Genomic DNA, 13579 nt, shown 5'->3' on the forward strand with positions numbered 1-13579 from the left:
TTCTTGCATGTGCTGGAGAGTCTTATCCAATATTTCGTTGTGTTTACTATTTTCAATGTTTGCATGGTCTGTACACAAAAAATGTAAATGTTAAATATATATAAAACAATATTTATTAATTGGTTTATATAGAAAAGTGTCTACCATTAGGTTTACTATCTTCAGACATTTCCTCACGTGGGAAATGATCCTCTAGCCACTCCAGAGTAATAGACATTTCTGTGAGAAAAAAAAGAAATGTTGCAACTGGCATTAGATTCCAGCATTTTCATGTTTGATAACAAGACATATCAACAAAAGAAAGGGGTCGCCATGGGGACGAAATTTGCTCCTGCATTAGCTAATTTATTCATGGGCATGTTGGAAGAAGAAGTTGTTTTTCAAGACCCAGATTATGGTACAAGAATGAAATTGTGGAAAAGATACATAGACGATATTTTGCTCATTTGGGATGGACCAGCAGACGGATTTGCTGAATTCACCAACAGATTGAATCAAAATCTCTTTGAAATAGAATTCGTAGGAGTCTGTAATTGTAGGGAAATATATTTCTTAGATCTCACAATAAGCGTCAATAATTATCAGCTTACCACACAGACATTCAGGAAAGCAACAGAAGTGAATTCCATATTACATGCGACGAGTTGTCACAAGAAAATGACTATTATGAATTTACCATTAGGTGAATACGTACGAGCAAGACGTAATTGTCAAGAACAAAAGAGTTTTGAGCAGGAATGCAAACTATTGAAAACACGTTTTTTGAATAGAGGATATCCAGGGTCAAGTGTCAAGAAGGCCTATGAAAAAACTAAAACCCTAAAACAGGAAGACAACTTGATGAAAAAGAGCAAACTCCTCAATACAGAACCAACAGAAGTAAGGTTCATCACACAATATAACCAAGATCATAGAAGAATTCAAAAAGCCTTGAAAAAGCATTGGTATCTACTAAAACTAGATGAGCATATCAATACATTTGTGGGTGAGCAACCAACATTGATATTTAAAAAAGCGAATACATTGAAATCTCTAATAAGCCCATCATTATTGCCGGACATCAAAGAACCTGAGATTCGCACTTGGCTTACGAAAGAAGACACGGGATTCCGCAAATGTGGATATTGTACTATGTGTAAATTTGCAAATGAAGCCACACAAGAATTCAAGGATCGGAATGGGAAATCTGTGAAAATCAAACAAGCAATTAATTGCAGAACTAAGTATGTTGTGTATAGCATTTGTTGTGTTTGCACTAAAATATATGTAGGCAGTACGAAACAAGAGCTTAGAACAAGAATACGAGAACATCTCAGCAAAATAGGGAGTCAAGATCCTACCTTACCATTGGCGGCCCATTGGCAGAAATCACACCAAATGGACGATAAGAAACTCATCAAATTTGTTTGGTTACAATAAGTCACACTGTCTAAAAGAGGCGGGGATAGACTAAAAGCCTTACGACAATCAGAAGCCAGGCTCATCTGTTACTTTGACTCTACGATAACAGGCCTGAACAAAGATACTGAAATGGTATCGTTTTTATGAGTGTGGTTTATGATTGTACTAATATATATGATGGATAAGACTGAACAAACATTCATGTTTAAATGATGCAATACGATTAATGTAGATTAACAAGGGGGGTCCTGGGAGTCCCTCTGCCAGACATTAGTCCTGGTTACGAGAGACTTATACGATTAATGTAGACAACTAATAAGGAAATTATTACTTTGGAATCACATATAAAGTATTCAACAATATATTAACTTAATTGCATATCTGACTATAATGTCACGAATGTGAATTGCTTAAGAAGTCATCAAATGGAGTGGTAGAATGGGGAATACACATTCTTAGACATTTATTGTCTTTCAAAATATGTACGCACTAATTTCTAAAATGCATTTACACAATATCAAGGTGGTACTAATATAATGCAGGAATGACATTTGGATTAATGTCAGGTTGGAAAAAAAAGGGGAAAATAAAGGGAACCTCGCCGTCATGGAAACCATCGCAAATTAGGTAGTATAAAATGGCACTCCTGGCTCCAGTGACGGCATCTAGTTACGTCTGACACACAACACAACATTATACTATTGACAATCAACAGAAACCAGCATTAACTGGTGTAATTCTTATACTATTCAGTTCTTTAAAATTAATTAGATTAAGAATTTCGCATAACCATTAGCACGGCATCTAGACCATTGAGACTACAAAATGACGAGAAGAGCACCGCGTCACTATGGAAAATGCTTTAAAAAGGATTTCCAAAATGGCGACGGCGTCCGTAGGAACGCCAACGCAAGTGAACTAGTAGCAGGAGGTAAGCAAAACATACAGATTCGAAGTAAATAGGATTGAGATCTTTTGTTTAACAAGAGCAGTACAATAGTACAAATTACGTTAACATAGCAAGATAAAAATAAAAATGAGTAAACGATACAGGAAGCTCATTATATGGTCTTGATTAATATTCAAGTAGGATTAGATATTTATCTTTCTGAAATGAATACAGTGGATTAAGCAGACCAATTATATGTAATTGACAGAGAAGGAGCTTGGGATAGTACCCAATTAAATCGAAGCAGAACAACTTAATCAGTGGACAAACTAATAGCAATTGGGTAAGTGAACATGTGGTTCAGAACATATCAGAGCTAATTACAATACCACTAGCATTTAGCAACCAGTGCTAACAATGTTGTATTTCTCTCTTTCTCCATTTCGTTTATTTATTTATTCATCATTTTTATTTTATTTACCTATTTGCTTTGTTGTGTATATGAAACTGAATCAAAATATGTTTTACTTTCGGTTTGTTTTCATCCCTTTTTACCTACCATTTCGCTTTTTTGTGTGTTTCACAATGTATTTGCACAAATGTGATTTTCTTTTATTACCCATACAATCCTCCCCGTTACCAACCCCGAATCTCTGTCTTTAAATATCAATTGGAATACTTTCGATTATATGTTTTTGCGGCAGAGTATTGTGATTAGTGGAACATTTTGAACATATGTATATTTTGTTACATGTATAAGACAAATCAGTAATGGAATGATAAATGCACCAAAGTAGCCCACTTTTGAAGAAGGCTTTATTAAGCCGAAACACGTGTCAACAGGGCAGATTTTTCTGATTTAACCTTTGATTGAATAAAACGTACAACTTCTGAAAATTAATTTGCACAGAGTCACGGAGTAATTTCTTCATTCAATGCATTTTTAAAGGTATAGGCTTGATACCGGCAACTCTGAGGAATTGCGACATCATGAGGGAAGTGTAATCCTCAGATTATGTTAACAAGATTTATCACAATAAAACCAAAAGAGATATTAAGGAGTCACCCACGTGACCAGCAGTAGAAAGTGAAAGCCTATATTATATCTTATATACTATCCTAATTTCGAATAACTTTACCACAAAGCCAGTCCCAGGTGGACATGGCCACTTTAATCCTATGTTTTGTCCCTTATGGTCATGGCCAGTAGCCAGATTGTCTGGATCATTACCTTATTCCATGACCCGGACAATCTGCCCACTGCCCATGGCGCAGGCTACCCTCAGTCACTAAAGGTATACTGCTATTTTTGTAGCTACATTATGACACTTGTCAAATAATAAAACACTGGCACATTTGCAAAACCATGCTTGTAGGTCCTTGCCAATACTCCTTACGCAAGTTTGCTGGAAATCCACCCATGTTTTATTTTTTCAAAAGTGCCAAATGTATTCACATACAATCATCATATAACCTAGGCCCCACTTGACAAAATCCATTCAGACTTTACGAAAACATCTATATCTATGATCTTTTTGCAAACCTTTGTGTAGATTTGTCAAATGGCACCAAATTTATAAGCCTTTAAAATATTTTGGGACCCCCCTCTAATTTTGCTCCCTCTTGACAGAATCCCACCAAACTTCGCAAAAACATGTATATCTAGATCTATTATCAGTTTGACAAATGAAGTGTAGATTTGTGAAATGGCACCTCATTTATAAGCCTTTACATTATTTTGGGACCCCCCTCTAATGTTGCCCCGTCTTGACAAAATCCCACCAAACTTCGCAAAAACATTTGTATCGAAATGTATTATTTGTTTTCAAAATTAAGTGTAGATTTGTCAAATGGCACCTCATTTATAAGCCTTTACATTATTTTGGGACCCCCTCTAATTTTGCCTCCTCAGCCATGCACCCAAGACTCTAGGCACTGGCCACAACCACCGCAGCATATCACACCCATAGATCACACCCATAGAATCAAACATTTTAACTATGCCATATGGGCATTTTTTTATGTCCGCGGACACCACGCATGTCTAAGAACAGTTTTATTTTGCTTGCGTACAGCACGGACAGGTATAGTATCCTAAGAACAACTCCATTTTGGTTAATTACGGACATCGCAGACACCGAATGTGTTCTAAGAACAGTTTAATTTTGCTTGCGTACAGCATGGACAGGTATAGTGTCCTTAGGACACCCCCATTTTGGATAATTATGGACATCCCGGGCACCGCACGCATTCTTAGAACAGTTTCAACTTGCCTGCTGACAGTACAGAAAGGAATAGTGTCCTTAGGACACCTCCATTTTGGTTAATCACGGACATCCCGGACACAGAATGTGTTCTAAGAACAGTACGGACAGGTATAGTGTCCTTAGGACACCCCCATTTTGACTAATTATGGACATCCCGGAGAGCGTGGCTGTCCGCGGACAAGATAAACACAACGGTGTGCCTGCCACCTAAATAAATTTGACCCATCTCTTACTCCCCCACCCTCCCCAAATACTCTTGCACACCAACACACTTGCCAAAGTTGTATTTCTCCCCCATTTGTCACTGCACTGTCCGCGGATGTCTGCGGATCCAAGATGGCGGGCGCATCAGAGCAATCTGACACACTTCATGCTCTTCACCATCCAATCAGTGAACACGTCACATGTCCGCGGACATGACACGAGCCGATTAGCCAATCGGTGTCATGTCCGCGGAGCAAACAGGGAAATGTGTCCGCGGAGCGGACATAGATATCACTATTATTTTGAGACCTACTTTTTGATCATTTTAAAATACACTACTGGATGGATTTTCACCAAATTTACAAAAGCACGCTTTTTTGGTGAAAATCCATCCAGCGAATTGGGCTGTACGCATGAGCATAGGTTTTTCCCCATTCAGTCTATGGAGAAAAAAAATAAGTTTTGGGACCCCCTATAACTTTGCCCCCTCTGGACCAAACATCAACAAACTTTGCAAAAGAATTCAGAGTGGGCCATATACTTTTTTTTTGCAAAGTTTGGTGAGGATTCGTCCAGGGGGAGCGAAGTTATAAGCTGCCCAAAAAGTGCTCTTCCTATGGGATTAGCAACTTAACCATAACTAAATGTATATATATGTATATATATATATATATATTCACTCGAAAAAACTTTTGATGTTACCAGTGATGTCATCAATGACATTTGTGATGCCATCTTTCATGTCCTGGGTGTTAGTGTTAGCAGTGCACAGTGGTGATGACAGGTATGGTTGCTAAGCCTACAATAACTGGCTAATTTCAGGGGTTTTTCGGTTTTACTTTGAACCATATTGGCACGTTTGAAAAGTTTTTTTAGTGAAGTGTACAGTTTTTTGGTAGGGCAACTTAACCATAACGTCCCCCTAACAAAGTTTTTTCGAGTGAATTTTACGGGTTTTTAGTACGTCAATTTATGTATAGCGACTTGTGAATAAAAAAATGTTGTACTGAATGTTACTGCTGTAGTGAAGAAGCACAAGAAACAGTGCCGCTGCCTTGCAAGTAAGAAACGCACAAAATGTGTCGCCGAACATCTACCGACCCATATTACCATTGGTTGGCTCTTTGTTCATTGCTGTTCGCAAATTGCCTTATTATCTGGTGTTTCGAAAAGCAAAGCCACCCGTACACAAAGTAAACATTGGGTTAATAGAGCCCTTTCACAGTGCAAATAAATGTATTAAAAAAAATACATACACTCCAAGTACTGCATATTTGTCAATCATATACATAGACACAATAATCTTTGACAGTAAAAGTGTCAATTTGCAACGCAGTAACGAGTGGTACTAAAAAGGAGGATTACTTGTTAGAATCTGGGGCCGCTTTGTGGGGTTGGATTACAAAACAAAATCATTTTTCAAGATGGCCACCATAGATATAGAAGGCGGTTATTTCATACATAGTCCCTCTTCCCTTTCCATGGTAGTCGGCAAAAAACACAAATACGTGACGCGGCGCAGAATCTGTAAATAAACATACAGCGACGTACAACCTAATATCTTACATTTGCAAATAATAGAGTGGATTGTTAAAGAAAACGTAAACATTTTAGAGTTTGTAAAGTAGGTTTATTTAACAACAAACTGTCAGAGATGTTCAGAGTAATCCCATTGTGAATTCAATGATAACAATGGTTGAAAGAGGGGCATTGCAAAAGGTAAAGATGAAGAACATGTTGTTTTTTTTTGCATACAAAGATTATGAGTTCTTTGATAAAGCAGGTGCTTTGGTTCCACAGTGATTTTCAAGAAGGCATCATAAGCTTGAGCCTACAGCACCATAAATGATGTTATGTTGCTCCGAGTAGCGAGTTCAGCGTACGGACAAAACGGGCTTTGGGTATCGTCCCACATAATTGTTATGCAAAAGAAACCGCTCACAAGCAGTTGTATTTGATGGCCTAAAAAGCCTTCTCTCAGCATCTGAAAGCCATGGCACGGACAATACGACAATTTATACCTGGGGGGCAAACGTTGCAAAAATTACATGTCAGTGACCAACCTGTACCAAAAATATTTTACAAGAAGACACAAAAAAGTGACAAAGTAATACAGAAATGTAAGCGTTCAAACATGACATTTTAGTGAAATGTTTCTAATGACCATATGTTACTATGGAAATAGTGTTGAAACGGCGAGAATCTGCATGCGCCGTAAGAGAAAAAAAAATAGCAACTACCCAGAAAGAAGATAGTGTAGTTAGGAAAGCAAAATGAATGGACAGTGTAAGGAAAAGTATGGCTTGTGATTTCAAAGAAGACCACAAGAACTTGCAAACTGATGTACAAACCTATGTGCACAAACAAAACGTTGCAACTAATAAATAGCAATGCTAAAGAAGGAGCAGTGCAGGCAGACCCTACAAATGGGAAACCTGTGCACTTGGCAATATTGGAGGAGAAATGTAACAGCGTAGAAACATAAAATGTCACTTATATTGGTACAATTATAGTTTTGGTAATGTAAAAATAAAGGGTGGCCCGCTGGAGAGTGGGCAAAAGTAAACTTACATAATATTTACTGCCTCCATTCTGTAACTGCAAATCAGACACCAATGTATTTGCATCAGAGAATCATCATGGACTGATATTGCATGTCCCTAACAAACTTTTTAAAACATAACCTTATCAAGTGCTATTTTTTTGGACCCTTTCATTCCTTGATTTTCTTGTAAGGTTTCAGTTTTGCTCAAGGTCAAAAAACAAAAGCCCCTTATACAATCACTCAGATGCGCGGGTGTATTGAGCGTCCAACCAAAAAAACTACTCATGTGACCTTCATGCAGAAGGCACAAATATTCCTAGCTTGCAACAGCATACTGCAATTCAATCATGAGAACCACTACTCGCATACACCTCAGGAGTCACTGTTTCCAGCAAACAGTGCAGATGGTGGCCTTAGTTTTCAAAACTTAGAACGGCAGTCTGACGGCAATATCGTTCCAAGAACATTTCAACCCATGCGCACTAATTGGTAGTGGTACAGTGAACACAAAGTTAAAATTAAACGTATGAGTTTGGAGACAAGAAAGCTTCACTTTTTCATTTTGTGCTCCCACATCCCATTCCAACCCCCTCAATAGTGACCTTCTGAAGTATTATTACATAAGTGTGATCAGTGCAATGCTGTCTAGTTTTGCATGTGGGTCTGGCGATGTCTGCGTACACCAAAACATTATTTAAAGATTGCAGGGGGACCGTACGAAGTTGACGTACTTGACACTGTTGCACAACCAATCATAGAAAGTGGCACATGTTCGTGGGCACACATTTTTTTGACCTTTCAGTGTAAGGGGAGAAGAGACGTTTTGAGAAACTCCCCGCCTTTATAATTTCCCCTCCCACTGAACTAAACATCACCAAATGCTCCAAAGAAATGTGAAGGGTCTGAAATCTTTTGTTTGGAAAATTTGGTGAGGAATCATCCAAGGGGATGTTTGATTTTGTATTCTTTTGGCTTTTTTTGTTTTTTATAGGAGAGGCAAGGTAAGGTGGGGCGGGAAGAGAGGGGATCGAAGGAAGGGGCACCAACCACATATATAGAGGGGTAAGTGGATGATTCCTCACCAAATGCTCCAAAGAAATGTGAAGGGTCTGAAATCTTTTGTTTGGAAAATTTGGTGAGGAATCATCCAAGGGGAGCGCAGTTGTAAAGCACAAGTATATATTTATTGAAAACATAATGTTTTGTTAAAGTGACACTAATTTACCATATCTTGTGCCACCACAGTGCACTGCTAGCACTAACACCAAGGACATCAAAGATGACATCACAATTGTATTGTATATAAATAATGTAGTTCACTTTGGATGCATAAGTTTGGGCTATTTTACAGGAATTACATTACAGTTTGCCATGAAGGATACATTTGGAAAGTTGATAGAACTGTTTCCACATTCGACAATTATTTTTTCTCAGATAGCTCAGAGAAAAATGTGGATGCGTTCAAATTAATTTTGTCCACAAAATGTTAAAGCAAGGAGCAATATGAACAAAGTTGTATATGTTTTTTTGCGGGATGTTGGCACAACATCTTTTTATAATGAAAATATCAAATGTGATATTGTCAGCATTTTTTGAAGAGATGAAGTGCATCTGACTGATGTTGGCAATCAGTTTTTTTCTTGAAAATGATCAAAATGCATTGAAGCACTTTCTGTGAACACATAAAATATGTATTCAAGTATTCTTTAGTAGTTGAAGTAAACAAAAAGGAAAAACATAAAATAAATTAGAAGCACTTTTTGTGAAAATTAGAAAAAATAATTACGTTCAGTAGAACATTTGTTAGTTCAGTATATAAAATCAAATATTCAAACAAATATATAAAACCTCCAAATTTGTTTTAAAAAGCTTCTTTTAAGAGACACCATTTTTATTCACCCACTGTTTTTCCAGATGTCCACAGACGTTCGTACTGTCCACAGACTATGCTGACTGCAAAAGGTTCTGTGATTGTTATTCCTAGTTCTATTTTTTAACTGTGAAAGGTAGCTCCTAAAGGAACCTTTTTTTGTATTGTTTGATTTTGTATTCTTTTGGCTTTTTTTGTTTTTTATAGGAGAGGCAAGGTAAGGTGGGGCGGGAAGAGAGGGGATCGAAGGAAGGGGCACCAACCACATATATAGAGGGGTAAGTGGACAGGGGAAGCTATTGGATGGCCTTTAATTGAAGGTAGGTGGCAGTGTTTCTCGTGCTCCTTGACCAAAGCCTCGAAAGCACTACAAAACTGCTCTCCTCTGCATATCGGTGTGCCGTGGTACAAACATAGTAATGTAACTCTCAAAAGCTAAGAGTCAACAGCGTTCTGTATGGCCTGTGAGGCAGCCTACATGATCCTATGGCGTCTGTGTGGTGGAAGGAGCAGCTGAGGAAGATGGGGTAGTCTGTAAACCTGCTTTTTCCTGAGAAAGAAACATCCTTTTTCAGAGTACCCGGGTGATTTGATCTAGTGTGGTTGTGCATGGAGGTGGTCCCGTAGGAGTATAGCCCAGGTTTTCCCCGACTGAGTATGGCATGGCATTCAGTGCATCTCACCTTTGCTGACTGTCTTGCAGTCCACATTTTCTAATGGAAACAATGCAACTACAACTCCCAGAACAAAAAGACTTGATAGTCACCTACATATTGGAATGGTTCATTTTGGCAAGTATGCATGTCGTTCCAACATATTAAACTTCCACACTCCCATTGCCACTTAAAAATGTTCTACAATTCTTTTCCATCTGCTTTTCATTTCTTTTACAAAATAAATACACACAGTGCTGCTATAAATGCACATATGCATTTTTTAACTTTCATGAACATGCTCCTAAAAAGAAACATGTTTAAACGCTAGGCATTTTCCATTTTTTTTCCATATAAATGTCACAATTTCCAACCTCACTAATTACATCCTTTATAATGCCACCATTCTCCACCTGCTCACACATATGTGTATGCTGCCAAAATATCTATGTACAACACTTCACCTTGCATATAAATACTCTTCTTTTCCAACCTCTACTACAAGACACCAAACATTGCCTCAACAACAATCCGCCATTGCATTATATACAACTATATATATATATTCTCTTTGGATTTCCGTGCATTGGCAGCTGAGCATGTACACAACCATTCTTATCCTGAGACCTGGTTAACATTTTGAGAGGGGAAGGGACACTTTATCTCTGGATGGCCCTTAGGAGCCAATGGAGTGACTGATGTCCCTGTCATTTTATCCTCACATCCAAATCCTTTATCAGTCCGAATCAGTACACATGGCTCAAAATTACAATATTTTAATGTTACAGTGAGTGTTGAGAAAAAACGAAATCAGCAGCAGGCTCAGCATGTATTTTGTCATTAGGGATCCATGTCTACAACCCTTTAGTCACAGACACATTTGCCAAATATAAAGATCTGTGGTCATTCTTATGTTCACAAAATACTCTTGATTTCATGCAAAGAAGGCTTGGACAATAACTGGTGCTGTGTATCCCCTTCTTCTTTCTCATAGGATATTTTGATTTTTGTTGGTATTTATTTTATTACAAATTTTTACCATCATGCCACACTCAACAAGATACAAAATTGAATCATCCTCTATCTTTCCATCACGCAACATTTTTAATCATCTGTAGTGTAAATCATCACCCAGACTTAATAATCATGTATTATTATTACTATTATTATTATTATTATTATTATTATTATTATTATTATTATTATTATTATTATTGTTGTTATTTGATGTGATACAGTTTTATATAAACACAACTTTACACATTCAATCAACCATAACATTTTCTACAAAAGTAAATAATTCCTTACATAACCATTAATTCAATCAGTCCATCAATCGTCTAGTAAACAAAAATTCATTATCTTAAGATCAAATTCATACATACTTAAAATAAGAATAAGAACATAACGTATATCCAAACCAAATCAAATGGCAAGTTCTAAAAAATGGCAAGTTCTAAGAATATAGCACCATAAGGAAAATTCAAATGGCCCCAACACGGCTCATAGCAAGCCAGGATCTTACTCATAATCAATCTCTACATTTCCTACAGAATACCCCCTCCCCGGGTCATTGTTTAAATTCTGTTACCTTAATCATAATTTAGACCAGTATTACTCCTTTTCCTCCTTAATTATAGGGCACCTCCCTTACTCCTGGTCCCCCATTCTTTTTTGTGTAATGGACCATATTCTGAAAAGTGGGGTTAAGTGTATTAATGCACCAATGCCAGCATTCATCAGTTCCCATAAACTCTGAGTTATGCACACATTTCCCAAGGTAATTGTTGTGACAGTCAGACAGCTGCGAGCATAAAGTTAATACATGTCTTGCTGTTTCAGGCTTGAGGAATCTCTGCATATTCTGCAATACCTTGCAGATCCCTGGAGTACAGATCCCCGTAATTGGGTAACTAGCGTAGGGAGGTGATTAATGCGCATTAGCGAGATAAAACATCTCACTGTTGTAGAGGCACAGAGGTTTAAGTACAGTTGGCTCCTTTTGAAAGTATAGAGGACATCAGTCACAAAATTATAATTCTTTAAGTTTGCCAAGTGTACATATTTATTCTGTCAATCCCACAGGGAGATGCTCTTCTGAAGATGGTAAAACATGCTTTCATTATCTTTCCCCCACTGCAGGGTCCATCCACTTGCTTTACTCAAAGCAACCATGTCCCTTTCAATTTTAGATTTCTTGATTGCTCCCATACCCTCTTTCACCCACTTCAACAGAGGGTTTGAGGGATTATTCTGGATCTTGATATATAGCTCTGCTCCTTTACGCTAGATAATAGATTTGAGCGACATAATCCCTAACTCCAATTTTAGGATTGCCATAGGGATGCATTGTGGGAGCCCCAAGAGTTGCCTCCAAAACTTCCCCTCAAGGGTCTGTAACCATTCCAACGTCATATTAATCAGGGATTCTAAAGCATAGATGACCATTGGCACAAAACATTGTAAGTACAGTTGCCGCGCACCCCAGATGGAGTAACCACTCTTGTCATAGGTAAACTTATAGATCAAAGCCGTTAGTTGGGCAGATTTAACTTTGCGGCCTTGGATGCATAACAAGTAGTTCCCCCTGCCATAGAATTCCACTCCAAGATATTCATAGGAGTGAGTATACTTGATTTCAAGGATACCTAAATGCATGCAGGGACATGCTACCTTGCCAGAGGTGAACAGGAGATCTTCAGTTTTACTGTGATTAATAACTAATCGGTTCGCCTCTGCGTATTGCCAAAGCTTTTCTGCTGATCTGTGGAGCCCAGCAAAGGTAAGGTCAAGGACCTCAATATCGTGAGCAAATGCCAATACCACACAGTGAGTCCTGCCAGCCTTCGGGGGACAGTCCAAAATTCCCCGCAGATATTCAGGAACATCCGACACAAATAAGTTATAGAGCAGCAGGGCTGTGACACACCCCTGCTTTACACCTCTCTGCTATATGATAGGACATGTCATATTATCTCCATTGTCCCATCTGAGCTGGACTGTAGTTTTTGTGTGAAGGAACTCTAGATAGTAAATAAGAGCAGGCGGGCAAGACCACTTTTCAAGTTTACGCCAAAGAAAGCTTCTATTGATAGAGTAGAAGACTGCCCTAAAATCGATATAAAGGGCATAGAGAGGGGGTTTATTAGGTTGTAGCGCTTTACTCCTTAGTGAGTCCATAATGAACAGATTATGTGCCTAGAATACCCGGCCCTAAAGCCACTCTGAAAACAGTTTAAGATCCCCACCTTTTCCACCCACGCTTGCAAAACGTTTAATAAAATAGAAGCAAACATCTTTCCTGAGCTATCCTGCATGGAAATTAGGCGATAATTAGTGGTGTCTGTTCTACTGCCTTTTTTAAAGACTGGGATCAAAATGGACCTTTGCCATGAAGTTAGAATTCGGCCCTCCGCCAGAACCTTCTCAAATAATATTTTTATAAGACTTGCCCAGAACTGTGGATTATTTGTTATTACCGCATTAGAAAGTCCATTAGGAACTGATGCCCGGGATGATGTTAATTTCTTGATTTTACTTACTAGCTCCTCAGTTGTAACTTCGAAAGGTGGGACAATTTGCAAAGCACTATTATTCACCCCTTCCAGTGAATCACTGATGCTGTCGCGGTTCTCAAGAAAAGATGTCCATTCTTGAGCACCTATAGGGTTAATTGTTGACAATTTCATGTTACCTTTGCCCCCCCCCCAGTAAGGCCCAGAGTTTCAGGGTGTTTTTAGTGCACAATAT

This window comes from Ambystoma mexicanum, chromosome 11 (assembly GCF_040938575.1).
Source record: "Ambystoma mexicanum isolate Mex_15411 chromosome 11, UKY_AmexF1_1, whole genome shotgun sequence".
Lineage (NCBI taxonomy): Eukaryota > Metazoa > Chordata > Amphibia > Caudata > Ambystomatidae > Ambystoma > Ambystoma mexicanum.